The sequence below is a fragment of the Euprymna scolopes genome, chromosome 20 (assembly GCF_053919585.1).
Source record: "Euprymna scolopes isolate OS-2025 chromosome 20, ASM5391958v1, whole genome shotgun sequence".
Classification (NCBI taxonomy): domain Eukaryota; kingdom Metazoa; phylum Mollusca; class Cephalopoda; order Sepiida; family Sepiolidae; genus Euprymna; species Euprymna scolopes.
The window spans coordinates 43,808,626-43,823,345 of NC_136501.1; the positions used below are offsets into that span (position 1 = coordinate 43,808,626).

Sequence of the window (14,720 nt, forward strand, 5' to 3'; positions counted from 1 at the left end):
CGCTTGGATTTCTTGACTCGTGATTGCTATCTGTAATTTGTAAATATTTCATCTTGACAATATTATCATCTCATTGATAGTACGTGCATGTATAGTGCGACAATATTCGAAGCCAAATACATCCGTTCGGGCTACACGAGCTTCAAATACACTTAAATATTATATTTTAATGTTTTAAGATTTCATGTATATTATTATTAAAATAATTCCCCATTCATTATTATATTGTACCCAATATATATATATATATATATATATATATATATATATATATATATATATATATGTATTAGTAATTTCAAAAGTGCCAAAATTAAACTATAATTTAGGCACCATCATCTAGAATTGAAACCAAACACATAGCTTTTCAGCATTATTAGGTACCGTAGAAGCAAAACCCATGTGCATCAAAAAACTGAAACAACCATTTTAACAATATAAATGCATATGTTCGTATGCGTCGAAATAACACCTTTACGCAGGCTAAGTGTTCTATTCAATATTCATACTTTAGAAGATATTTTCCCGGCTAAAATCAAATCGACTGTGTGCCAAAGATCAACATTCTCTATATATCAAGTTTCATGCCTGTAAATCAAAGACTGACTGAGAAGTTTGGTAGAGATTGGTCTTCGCCAAACAGACAATGCACTCAATATATATATATATATATATATATATATATATATATATATATATATATGCATATATATATATATATATATATATATATATATCACCATCATAATCATTCAGTTCGTCAGTCTTGCTAATGACTAGTCGGGGCCTCAGTGATTTATCCTTCTGTGTTGGCATAATTATCTTTCCGTGTGAAACATCCGATCACAGGCACTGCGTATGTTGTGCCGGGGTTGTGTCGTCTATAGTGTCTCAGCTCTAAGTCTTCTCCAATCTTTCTCTCTATTTCTTTATTTCCTTTTTGAGGATGTGCGGCCAACTACTCCTTTCTCCCAACTCTCAACAAGGAGTTTCATTACCTTTAGGTGGCGCTTTGTTACATCTTTGTAGCGAAGCTTCTAACGTCCTACATTGCGAATTCCATTTTCCAGTTCCCGTAGAATATTATCTTTGGAATTCGGTTGTCTTCCATTCTGGCAATGTGGCCGGTCCATCGTAGTTGCATAGTAGCGATGGTAGCTTCCTCGCTATCTAGGTTTGCTCTCCTGAGAAGTTCCGTGTTTGGTATGTAGTCACTCCATTTGATCTTCATGATCCTTCTCAGGTGTCTCTGTTGGACGGCTTCCAATCTTCTTATGTAAGTCTCCGCTGAGTACAGCACGGCTGGCAGGACGATGGTTTTGTAGGTTCTGTCTATGCACTTCGTGTCTAGCCGGATATATATATATATATGTGTATATATATATATATATATATATATATATATATATATGTATTCATATGTTTATACTCACACACACGCATCATATATATATATATATATATATATACATATACATGTAAGTAGAAAAAGTCAAGATATTGTCGAATATTTCTTAAAGCCTGATTAGAAAAATCTAAGGCTCACAGTATTAAAGCTGACATACCTAATAGATCCATGCTGAGTGCAACTCTTTTCCTGATCCTCATCAACACTCTGCCAAATCGTATTCTACTATCATTACTTGAAGGCTATGCAGATGATAATAACATAGGTGACAAGAATCACATATGACACTAACGGTCAGAAAATCCAAATCATACATTATCTTAAGCAGTTACACATCCAAATTATCGCCGCATTATATGTTCGAGATAGAAAAATCAGTACTATATGCGTTGAAAAAGTTTACTTCTATTTTTAAACTTTATACTAAAGGGGGAAAAGTATCCTTACATGTATATATTTGAAAAGTGTTTAATAAGCCTTCGAAATAAATTATCAATTTTACATTTTGAAACTAATCACGTGCCCGGTGAATACGCAAAAGAATAGGAAACGTTTGCAGATATGACGAGTTTCTGTTCTCACGTAAGCAGAAATATAAATAATGTAAGAATAGATAAGAGAAGAACCAAAATTAATTCTTACTCTTGTTTTATCTAATCTGCATATATATATATATATATATATATATATATATATATATATATATATATGTTTGTGTGTGTGCGTGTGTCTGTGTCTGTTTCTGTGTGTGCTTGCGTGTTTGTACGTGTTTTTAGCTTTTTTGTGTTCGTTAATATTTCTGTATATATATATATATATATATATATATATATATTACTGTATATATATATATATTACTGTATATATATATATATATATATATATATATATATATTATTTTTCTGTTAATCGAGAATTAAATCTCTCTACAATTTTGCCGCCATGCGAGGCATATTTCACATTTTCCGCGCATGAAAGACAAAAACACTCCACTTCCAGCAATAGATAAGTTTAGAGATAATTCCATTCGCAATATGTAAAAACAGAACTTCGCCTGCAGTTTTGTTATTCGTTATCGATTCGCTAAGTTTACAAAATAGTAAAAAAAAAGAATATATAGCATTCTCTATGTTTTAAACTATTTTTCTTATATAAACGTGTTACTCACCAGGCATTCTAACCTAAAATCTTAGTAGAGACCACCCAGTTGTATAAAAATATTCATGATATATTTTATAAAATAAATATGTTTTGCAAGTTAATAATTCATTTTCCTTTCCACAAAAGCTTCAACACAGTTGAGAAGGATATTCCATAAAAATAATCAGGTTAGCAAAAAAATACTTACTAGAAAAAACAAAATGTGTATACAGACGGAATCTACTCTCGTTGTTTTTTTATTTCTTTCTAGAATGTCGTGTTTTTTAACACATATAGGCAACAATGAAAGAAAATAATGTTCTCTTTTGCAACCAGCTATTAGCTTTTGATGCTAACCTACTGATGATTTACACAGCAATATTAAAATTAACTAAAACTCTTGCTAGAAAACAAATAGCGTGATTGCAAGAGATATAATAATTGGCTCATAAGCAAAGGAGTTTTGCAACGGAAGGGCTTAAGACTAAATGGGTTGTTTTTATATAGTTTAAGATGATGAAAATATTTCAAATCTATAAATACATATACCTATTGGAAGCCTCTGTTCAGCCTCAAAAGAAAATGGAGAGCCCCATGCAAGTGTAGATGCCTGTGAAATTGTGAGGCAAAGTGCGTAATCCTCAACTTCACCTCTCCTAAATCGGCACTGCTTGAGTTCATATGCAAGAAGTCCAGGTCGACTGGAAACAATGTCAGGATTAGCGATGAGCACATAAAGCACATATGGTCACCCATTTTAGTAATGTCAATGTTCCACGTTGCTTAATTTTGGAAATCTAACTGGAATGATTTAACATGATTATGCCATATGTATATATATATAATGGATGCAAATAATATATAATGGATGCAAACAATCTCTCTCTATATATAAATATATATATATGTATATGTATATATATATATATATATATATATATATATATATATATATATATATATATATATATATCCATATATCCATATATCCATAAAAGTGAACACTCTACCATGGACCAAACTTTTAATTTTATTTCAGCCTGAAAATTAAATGTTAAGGGATCAAAATTGGAGTCCAAGTTTGTTTTTTTTAAATTGCTGCTTTCTCGGTCTCTACAAAAATACTTGTCCAATTTGTGGTCTAAACATTTGAAATTTTACATAAAGTGCACTCATACATAGGCCAAGCATTTTAATCGGTTTCTGTCGAAAATTGCAGTGCAAATCAAAAGATTAGACCTTTGCGGCCTCTAGCACACTATTAAGCCAATTATTGGTCTTAATATTTCAAATTTTACACAAAGGGTATCCAGATATGCGGCAAGCTTTTTTATTAGTGTTTGAGCGAAAATGCGGCTGCCAAAAGGTAAAAATTGAAAGGCATGACCTAGCAGACTACCAAACTCCTCTGTCAATTTTGGGTCTATTCACTTGAAATTTTAGATGGATGTTACTTGGACATGAGTCAAACTTTTTAATATATATGTACATATGGCCATAAATTGTTGAACAGTACATAGGGCCCGATCAAAGACGGGCTGAACTGCAGTGTTTGATGCAACATTGATATACATTGTAGTAAGTTATAAAAATATACGGTAGTTAAACTGCACATAATCTTTCGACTTTAATCCAAGTAGGGATTTGTTAGGCTAAAATAATTATCAAAAATCAATTTTAGAACATCGTTAAAATATAAGAAAAAAATCCATTTTCGTAAATGCTTAGATAATTGTTAAACTAACCACATAAAACATTATAGAATATGTACAAAATAATGGATCCAAACTATATAACCACACACACACACACACACACACACACACACACACCCATATATATATATATATACATATATATACGTGTATATGTATATATATATATATATATATATTAAAGTGAAAATGTGTGTGAGGGCAATGCTCACCTATATACTCGACGAATTTTTGAACACATATACTTGAAATGTGTATATAGGGTAATCGGATATGTGAAGACTTTTAAATCAGTTCTTATCCGGAAACGGGTCTGTTAGACACTCAAAATTGAAAAATCTGATTTTTATCTATCATTGGAGTTTTATCTGTTTGCTAACTGCTTTACAAATGCGTACGTCTGAATCGTTCAAATGACAGATTTCCTATGTTAAGTATTAGTAGGTTTGAAAACACTTTTAAAAACACGTGTCAAGCTGGCTTGATAGTTATCGGTCTTGACTCAGTGTCTGTAATTTTTAGTTTCGATCTAAACTAAAGACTTTTTTATAGTTCCAATAAGAACATAATACTCGCATGCATATGCATTACTTTCTGTATGGATTAAAATATAATATTTATGCATATTTTCGATCGAGCAACGCCGGTGGCCTGCTAGCATATAATAAATGATGAGATTATTGACATACGAGGGGCGTGCAATAAGTAATGCCCCTGGCCCACCTCCAGTTGTTTGATCTAGCTGAAATTTTGTATGTGCAAATGTATATCTCTACGGGTTGTGTGACCAATTACAGCTCTGAACTAATTGTGGTTTCTGTTTACTGGTGGTGAACTGAGTCAGGTGTGAAATGGAGCCTGTTAATGTCGAGCAGTGATTCGGTTTTTGTATTTGAAAGGACGCACACCACAGGAGACTTTTGATGAAATGAAAGAAACTTATGGTGATAATGTCCCATCATATGACCTTGTAAAACGCTGGCATCGTGAATTCAAACATGGCCGGAAGTCTGTGAAAACAGTTCCCAGACCTGGTAGCCCAGCAACAGAGCATCTGTCCGTTAAGTTGAGGCTGCCATTTTTGAAGATCGGCGCATTACTATTCGCCAAATAGCTCACGATGTCAAGATTATTACAGGGTCTGTGGAAACTATCATTCATGACCATTTTCATATGTATAAGGTGTCTGCCAGATGGATTCACAGGTTGCTCACACCATCCCAGAAGCGAGAACGCGTCGAATGCCCGAGGATGAATTTGGAGATGTACCATGAAGATGAGTCAAATTTTTTTCAAAAGACTGATGACACAGGATGAAACCTGGATCCATCACTATGATCCAGAGACCAAAGCCCAGCCAATGCAGTGGACTCACTTGGACTCACCACCTCCAAACGGTTATGAAATAATACCCCATCCTCCCTACTCTCCTGACCTTGCACCCTCTGACTTTCACCTCTTCCCAGCCATAAAGTTGTTTTTCATAGGAAAGCGTTTCCCAGATGATGCAGCCTTGATTTCTGAAGTCGTCGTTGGAGGACCAACCTGGGGTGTTCTACAAAAACGGTCTCCAGAGCTGCATCAAATGAGTGGAGAAATTCATAACTCTTGGGAGGGGGTCCTATGTAGAAAAAGACTAATAAGTTTGCCAAGTTTCGTTACTCTACTGTTATGGGAAGTGGGTCAGGGGCATTACTTATTGCACGCCCCTCGTAAGAGGGAAACTTAACATTAGCGACAACTTTAGTTACACGGACTCAAGTTTGCCCAGCTGGGTAAACTTGAGTCCGTATACCGGAAAAATATCCAGTAAATAAAACGTTGTTTAGAAAATCGTTGTTATTGTATTTTTTTTTTTTTTTTTTTGCATTTCCATACACCAAGCATGGATATAAATATGACTAAAACATCCGGTGATCATAAGCTTCATTTCGGTACCTTACTTGCCTGGGTAGGTTTTCGCTAGGCTGAGATAAACCGCGTCACACATACACACACAGCGACACACACACACACACACACACACTAAATCGAACTTACTAAGGGAGATAATAACTTCAGGTGAATACTGGAAAAATATCCAGTAAATAAAACGTTGTTTAGGAAATCGTTATTTTTTTGGAATTTTAAGCTGGTTTTTTTTCCATACACTAAACATGGATATAAATATCAGTAAAACATCCGCTTGATCATAAGCTTCGTTTTGCCTGTAAACTGAGATTAACCGCGTCACACAGACACAGACACACACACAGAAAGGGACATTAGTAAAATTTATAATAAGATTTTAAAACTGAGGAGAGAACAGAATTAATTTGGACAATAACCTTAGCATTTGATTAAAACAATTATTTGGAATTAAAAGAATTATGAAACTGATAATTTACAGAATCTGTATGTAAATAAATGATAGTGCTGGAATGAAACCAATGAGCCAAAGTTGCTGAAGCTACAACTTGGCTTACCATTTATAAACGATAATAAATGTACCTTTCCACAATTTGACTCTGTACATTTCTATTAATAACAAACTGCACAACAAAACACTGGATTTTGCTGTAATAGATACCGATATATCCAACGAGGAACAGCATTGCGTAAAGTAAGAAGATCAGCTTTACTCAATATTAATGAACGATAGCTAAAACCTAAAATAAATAACATTTTTTTCTCTGACCTGCTGTGCTCTGGACTCTGATCGAAATCGGATCTTATAACTTTTATGCCCACTAATACATAAAAAAGAAAGTATTTGCGTGTCTCTCTGCGTGATGTTGTTTCATAAGGATTCGAAAATGGCTCGCCGTTTTCTTATGATATTTCCCACGATGGACCTTCATGCGCCTGGCAGCGTTCTTTGATATGTTTTTATCAGAATATTTTAAAAATGAACCAATAGAAGAAGATAGAGGCAATTTTGACTAAAGTAAACACCTTACACAGCCTAACATAATGCCATTTCAGAAGTTTAACCACACGTGCTTAAAAGCTCGGCATAGAGTAGATTCTTTGATATGAACGCAGCTTGTTCGGAATTAATGTTTCTATTTTAAGCAAAATTGGGCCATGCTACTTGACTTTAGTATTAAAACTTAAATTTAAGCCATTGTAACTGCATAAGCAGTAAGAACCGACATATAAAATCAACAGTAGGTTCTTTGATATGATGGGGTTCGTTCCAAATAAATGTTTCTGTGTACAGCACGATTGAAGCATCATATTTGGCTTTTGGATTTTAAACTTAATTCAAGCCATTTAATAGAAATATTAGTTTATAAAATCAACAGTACATTCTCTATAGTGCAATCTAGAGCATAATGTATCCTTGACTAAGACAATTCGAGGAGGCATGTGAAGCTTACTCTCAGTGCACCGCGATGGGTCCCCAACTTAAGCACATAATAAATTGATTTGATTGAAAAATTGGCGATTTGACGAATTTTCGATGACAATAAAAAATAAAGGAAGTGTAAACATTTATTGATTATCATTCGATTCCGGGAAACGTCGTGTCTCCTTGCTAATAAGATATGATAATACATATTTCAGAATTTAACGAAGTGATGGATTAATTATAGGAAAATATTCATACAAGTTCAAGAGAGAAGCATCTTAATTGTACACATAGATGTTATAGATGCCACCCTAAGCGTAACTGAAAAGACTTACGGGCTATATCTAAAGAGTAACGAAAACCCGATATATGTAACCTACCAAATCCAATTATCTCGCATCAATTATCAAACAGATTTAGGAATCTATCGAGCGTAGGTTAACCGATAACGAAAGCATGGAAAATATCTTTCATAAATCAAGCAATGATTACAAGACCACTCCAAAAATATAATAGGTACAATGACATCGATATAAGATATATGCATAAAGACCGTCCCCCCCATATATATGTCTTAAATTTGGTGCCTTTCCTAATCTTAACCCCCACATTTGTGCTAACGAGGAGACGATATCTAAAAGTACTTATTATTCAATATTTTACTTGTAAATATTAAGTGAATAAATGGATATCGTTTCCGAAACGATCGTACACATAATTTGATTTTGTTGTTTTCCTTAGGAAGCAGATAATAGTTTCTCAATTGTTAATCTCTAATCCTCTTAATTAATATATCTCTAGCTAATTATACCCATCGATTACATCTTATATTTCAATACTGTGAGCACAGCACCTTTACAGTATTAATACATTTTACTGAGGCTCTGCTCTTTTAGAATTTGATCTATTACTCTATCTTTCTCTCTCTCCCTCTCTCTTTTTCTCTCTCTCCCTCTCTCTTTTTCTCGCTCCCTCCCTCTTTCTCTCTCTCGTTACATATATATATATATACATACATATATATATATATTTATATATATATATATATATATATATATATATATATATATATATATATATATATATATATATATATGGAGTATCGGTTCTGGGCTACTTGTATGTATATGATTTCGTATCATATACTACCACTAAACTGAAATTATAGATTAAATTGACAGATCAAACAAAAATAAATCAAACACTAACTCAAACAAAACCAGTCACCCTCGTTTCTCGGGGTTCGATCTACCGAATATAGGTAGATTAGGACAAACTCATTGATGTAGAAGCATTGCAAATTCTTCAGATATCTTAGCGCTTAGTGAAACCTACGTACACATATCTATCTTCTTTAACCGAATTAATATGCCTGGTTATCTCCCACATTGCGTTAAATAATCAGACAGAGATATGCACAGACATAGAGTCCATATTTGTAACACCTTACCTGTGACGCGAGAATACGAATGACCGAACCATTCATGTGATTTAAATTAACTTGACAGCATTAGCGTAAGGTATTATTTTTATTTAACGTTCTCTGTCCACCGATCATGTCCACGATAGCTTAGGTGCAGCACTCTTTCCTTAGACACTAGCATCCAAGTATATGAACTATGCGATATTAATGTCGATACAGAGACCCACATTATCTCGTTATCGACTCTTTCTCCACTTCGCCATTATCAGCAAAACTCATTTGAAGTCCTATTACTGATAACAGTTCCAGACAAGTTTGCAATAAATGCCCATTGTTCACTCGGGATTCTGATCATGTGAAAATAGTAAACATCACCCTAAACTCTCGACCTCAAATTGAAGCGTCCTTGCTTAAAACTCTTCTCTGAAAAACCTGACTCAATTTGGGTTTAACTATTTGATCCAAATATATATTTTCTATTATTATTACCCTAAACACTGTAATTGCATCATTAATTACACCTGTCAAAGAATCACTCTTCTGTGATTGTAAATATTTGGAATTGTCTTAATTGTTGAAACTATTTGCTTAACGAAATACGTGCCGTTCCTTTTTGTTTGACTTTCATTATTGTTAGAATTTGCTTTCATTTGTATCTATTTGCGTTGGGCTATGCAGACCGCATCCAAATCACCGAACAAATCGCTGTTTTCGCATTACAGAGTTTTAATCTACAATACTTTTTTCTTTAATTAAAAAGAAATACAACCCTATGATATTCTTATACCACTCTGGGCTAACAAACACATACATACTCTCTATATATTTTTCTTAGGTCAATCAATGACTATTTATTGCTCCCTTATTATAGTATTGCCGGAATTTACACCAACCTCATGGCTTTTTCGACCATATTACGATTAATTTTGGCCGTAAAATCAGCTACCGTTATTTGCCAATGTCAGTCAGTTTACCTGTTTCGCTTCACCGCATAATTCGACGACATCTCGAATGATAATTGTTAAAAATGTTTTTCTCTAAAAGGTGGCAATACTCTCTCTAGCACATCAAGCCTTCTCATCGTTATAAATTAATCATACACCTCTACGTTCAGGGATAATTATAGAAAACCATCTGCTCACAATATCTCAAGCTGTTAAGCCTCGACTACCAATTCTATCTCCATCGTGTGGCAAATTAACCCTATAGTTCCCATTTGAGACCGCATTCCACTTGTTATACTTATTACGCAACAGCGACATTCTAGTTCTTTCTTTTTCTTACTCTACTGACTTCCAGATAATACTCCTTTTCAGCATATATAAACCGTCCGCATACGTCTATGGAGGAATGCTTTCTGTTTTTTTCCAAGTCGGTTGCGAAATCAGTCATTCCAGGTTTATTCTGACCAAACGCAAAACCAAGTTTACATGATCCTTTGAGCCGATCCAATATAATCGACACCGACAAATTGTGATGTCACACACTCTGCCTTTCGTTAATCCGCCTACAAATAGTAAAATAGTATACCATCTACTTAATGTCAATTACTTCTACCGCTATAATTTTTTTATGTTATACACTTACAACCACTTTAATAATTCAATATACGTCCATTACTGTTTTTATTTAATCATAAAGATACCGAGTATAAATTCAAACATGCGACTGCGAAAACAAAAAAAAGTAATACATAAAATTACATGCGAGTCCATATACAGTATTATACATTTATTAACTGATTCGAAACAAGAAATAAAACTATTTCCAACAAAGAAAGAAAAATTGGAAAAGTTCACTACAAATCGGGAAAAGACAATATTTCTCATATGTCAAAATATGACCTGTTTTTCAAGTTTGAAAGTTTAATGGGAACATGACTAAAAACAAAAAAATAATTTTACCATTTTACATACTTATTTATTTCTAACACAACCGACCCAAAATCCAACAGTCAGTTACTTACCTATACCATGTGCTGAAATATATTCTCCCTATTCAACTGGATTCAATATACAATTATATTTGCACATTACTTTTCAATATTTTCAGCATTTTTTTCAAAACACTTAGTTACAGTATAAATATATTTTTTTACAATTTAAACGACATTTAAGGAATACCACTTTTCCCCTTATTAAATCATCACAGTTTCTTATTTATTACAATTATTAACTAGATTATTTTTCCTTTATAATTTCAACATTAAAATCTTTTTTCCCCCAATCCGGCCTAATACAGTCAACAAACAATTCACAGCTGAGCGTGGCACAATTCATAACAGACTGGTTACCTCAAGTTTTCTCGCTATGAGATTAATATTGAAATCCTTCTATTGATATTGAAAAAATATTAAAACATGATTCTTAATCTACGCAGTCATAATTATGTTATTTTCTACATGAGGGTAAACTATTTGAACAACGAACGCAATTTAATTTTTATATATTTTTTATGGTTTTTAATTTGATGATTGGATTTTATTACTGCATAATTTCCTCATTCTGCAATAATTACGTAGAATTTATGATGAAAACTGTAGAGCACACACAGATACACACATATATATGAATTTAAATTTAAACATTTATTTTTTAAATGTCGAGATGTCTGTACATAGTGATCAAATGAATATAACATCCTAATTTTTAGTTACCTACAGACACTAGTGTTTAATATTTTCGGAACCCAGTAGTCCAGTATGTTATGATTACCACCGGTTGGGAGTGTAAATCCGGGTCAGGAAGCCACGTCTGACTCCATTAGCAACGAACAAACCCACTCTAACTGCGAGAAATATCGTTGAAATTTTACAATTTATTTTTAAATATCCAGACGTCCGTCTAGACTGATCTCAGATTATATATATATATATATATATATATATATATATACAGAGAGAGAGAGAGAGAGATAGATACTAGCATGGGTATATATATATATATATATATATATATATATATATATATATATATATATATATATATATATATATATGGAGGTGTATATATATGTCAGTCTAATTAAGAACGTTACTGTTGAGCTCATCAGTTGTAATAAGACGGTCATCTAAGCTTACATGCCCATATCATGATGTCATAATCATAAACGTACTCTCCCTCGGATTGACATTTACGCTTAAATATTAATGTTAATTTCAATAATATTTATCGCGGTTTGCGTTCACTGTTGTGTTTGATTTTTGCCAATGGAGTCAGTGATTGCTTCGTGGCCTAGTTCAAAACTTCTGACTTGCTATAATCGTAACTCCCTGCACTGATGATTTCCGAAAGGTTGAAACATTAATGCCTGTAGGTAATTATATTATGACAGAGATAATTATATATATATATATATATATATATTTATATATATATATATATATATATATATATATATATATATATATACTAGGATGGGTGCCCGTGGTTCGATGCCTTCTAGGCCACTTTCTGCTACCCATCTCTGTAGAGGAGAACATATTAGCAAATAGATATAATGGTATTGACCCTATTTGCTAAAGTCAGTTAGACATGGAAAATCATAATCAAAAATTGATTAAATAGAAGTCACATAGCAGGGGAAATTGAAGGACAGGATATAAAGCTTTAGTTCCAAATTGCGCGGTAAAATCCAAGGTTACTGTCCTTCCACGCAGTGATGTAATGACATCCAAGTTGTATATTGGGTAATCCACATCACAGAGTAGAAATCCAAGTTGAGCGTATTTCTGGAGTAATTCTTCTTTATGGGCCGATTAAATGATTTTTAATTTTTTATTAAAGACCTTAGTATTACTGGAATTAAACATTAGTGGTATAGAATAGGTAGAAAGGGGTAGTGGAGGAGATAGAAATTTAAAATGAATAGATGGATGGGGGGAGATAATATATATATATATATATATGTGTGTGTATATATGTATGTATATATGTAGAGAAAGTGACCTCTATAGACGAAGTTCAAACAAGCTATTAAAAGACATAAAAAGGTTGAGTAGCCGCTTTAGTAGGTCAGGTTAGGTTTGGGTATAGGGAAAGGGAGGAAAACGAAATTTAGGTGTTGGCCGGCAAGAATTGCTGATAACGGATCAAACTTGAAAATAAACAATAGAGCTTATCACGAGTAGACGACTAAACATATCTCCATGAACTCACCAACATTCAGGGATTAAACAACGTTTTTTTTTTTTTTTATTTTAATATATGTATAAGCATGGCTGAAAGATATAAAATAAAGCTTGAGAATTTTATGGTTATGTTTCGCTCCCATTGACGTCACCCATTCCTGTTTTTTTTTTTTTTACTTTTGATATCGCAAATATACGTGCAGTGCAATATAATAATTGATGTGAATTGGCTCTATAATAGTAAATACCTCACCTACATGTATTAAAATAGCATATTTAAGAGTATTTTACGACCTTCATGCTATGTGTGTGAGTGTGTGTGTTGCGTATGCATATTAGCGCATATATATATATATATATATATATATATATATATATATATAGATATATATATATATACATAGGCAGCACCACTTATTAAGACCGAGAGTCCACTCGATGATAATTTCAAAGAGTGTACAGTAGAAATTGGACAGTATAGTAATCTTTAGTAATGTAAAATCGGTAAATTTGTTAACTTATATGGAACGACTCATTAAAAACTTGTTTACGTTAGACTTGAAGTCAACCATATTGTAGTCAGCTGGAAAGCAGGAAAACGAAAGACAATTCCATATCTATATATATAAAAGCGAAAATGTATGCATGTATGTGTGTTTATATGCGTGTTTGTATTTCTCGCAAAAACTATCGACACGGATCACGAATTTTCACGTAGTTGATATCATTTTAAAGCTTGATACTTCGCCCGACAAATATAGAAAAATTGGTCATAAAGATTAATTCCTTCACCCTGAAATAATCAGTTTTCTACCGGGAGAGGTCAGAAAAACCATCCTCACATGACAAGTTCGCTTCTGCGCATGCGCAAATGACGTCGGAACATAATTTAGTGTAAAAATTAAAAAAAAACGGTCCAATTTCGTCAACGTCGTGTTAGGTCAGCATAGAGGGCGGCGTCATTGTCTAAAGGTTGTAAGTTGGAATTGTGAGGTGTCTTTTTTTATTCTTATTTTTTTCGATTTTGTAAATTTTAATAATGACACAGGGTTATTTAAGCCATTTTATTGGTTTTTGGGGGTTTTATTTTTCAGATTTTAAAAAAAAATTAAACGTTCGTTTTTCTGTTTTCTTTTTCCATCACATTCGCGTTTTCTTTTTCGTTTTTGTTATTCCAACTTTTACATTTAACATCGTTCGTTTGCCTTACGTTAGTTTTTTTTTTTTTTCGATTTTTTTAAGTTTTAACATTTTTTATATAAAATATTAAATAATTTAATATTTAATAGTTAAAAAAAAATACTTCGCTTATTCTTATGTTTTTATTAACCCCCTCCACGCCCGACCATTCACATCTCTAAACCCCCGCTAGATTATATATATATATATATATATATATATATATATATATACTAGCGGGGGTACCCGGCGTTGCATATATATATATATATATATATATATATATATATATATATATATATATATATATATATATATATATATATATATATATACTAGCGGGGGTACCCGGCGTTGCATATATATATATATATATATATATATATATATAT

The 14,720-nt window shown here is 32.7% G+C and overlaps 1 protein-coding gene across 1 annotated transcript in view; it reads left to right on the top strand.

Moving 5' to 3' along the window:
* Nucleotides 1-14,720, top strand: part of LOC145241655 (uncharacterized) — a 1,060,571-nt gene that overhangs the window by 351,108 nt on the left and 694,743 nt on the right. The gene's annotated exons all lie outside the window — the stretch shown is intronic.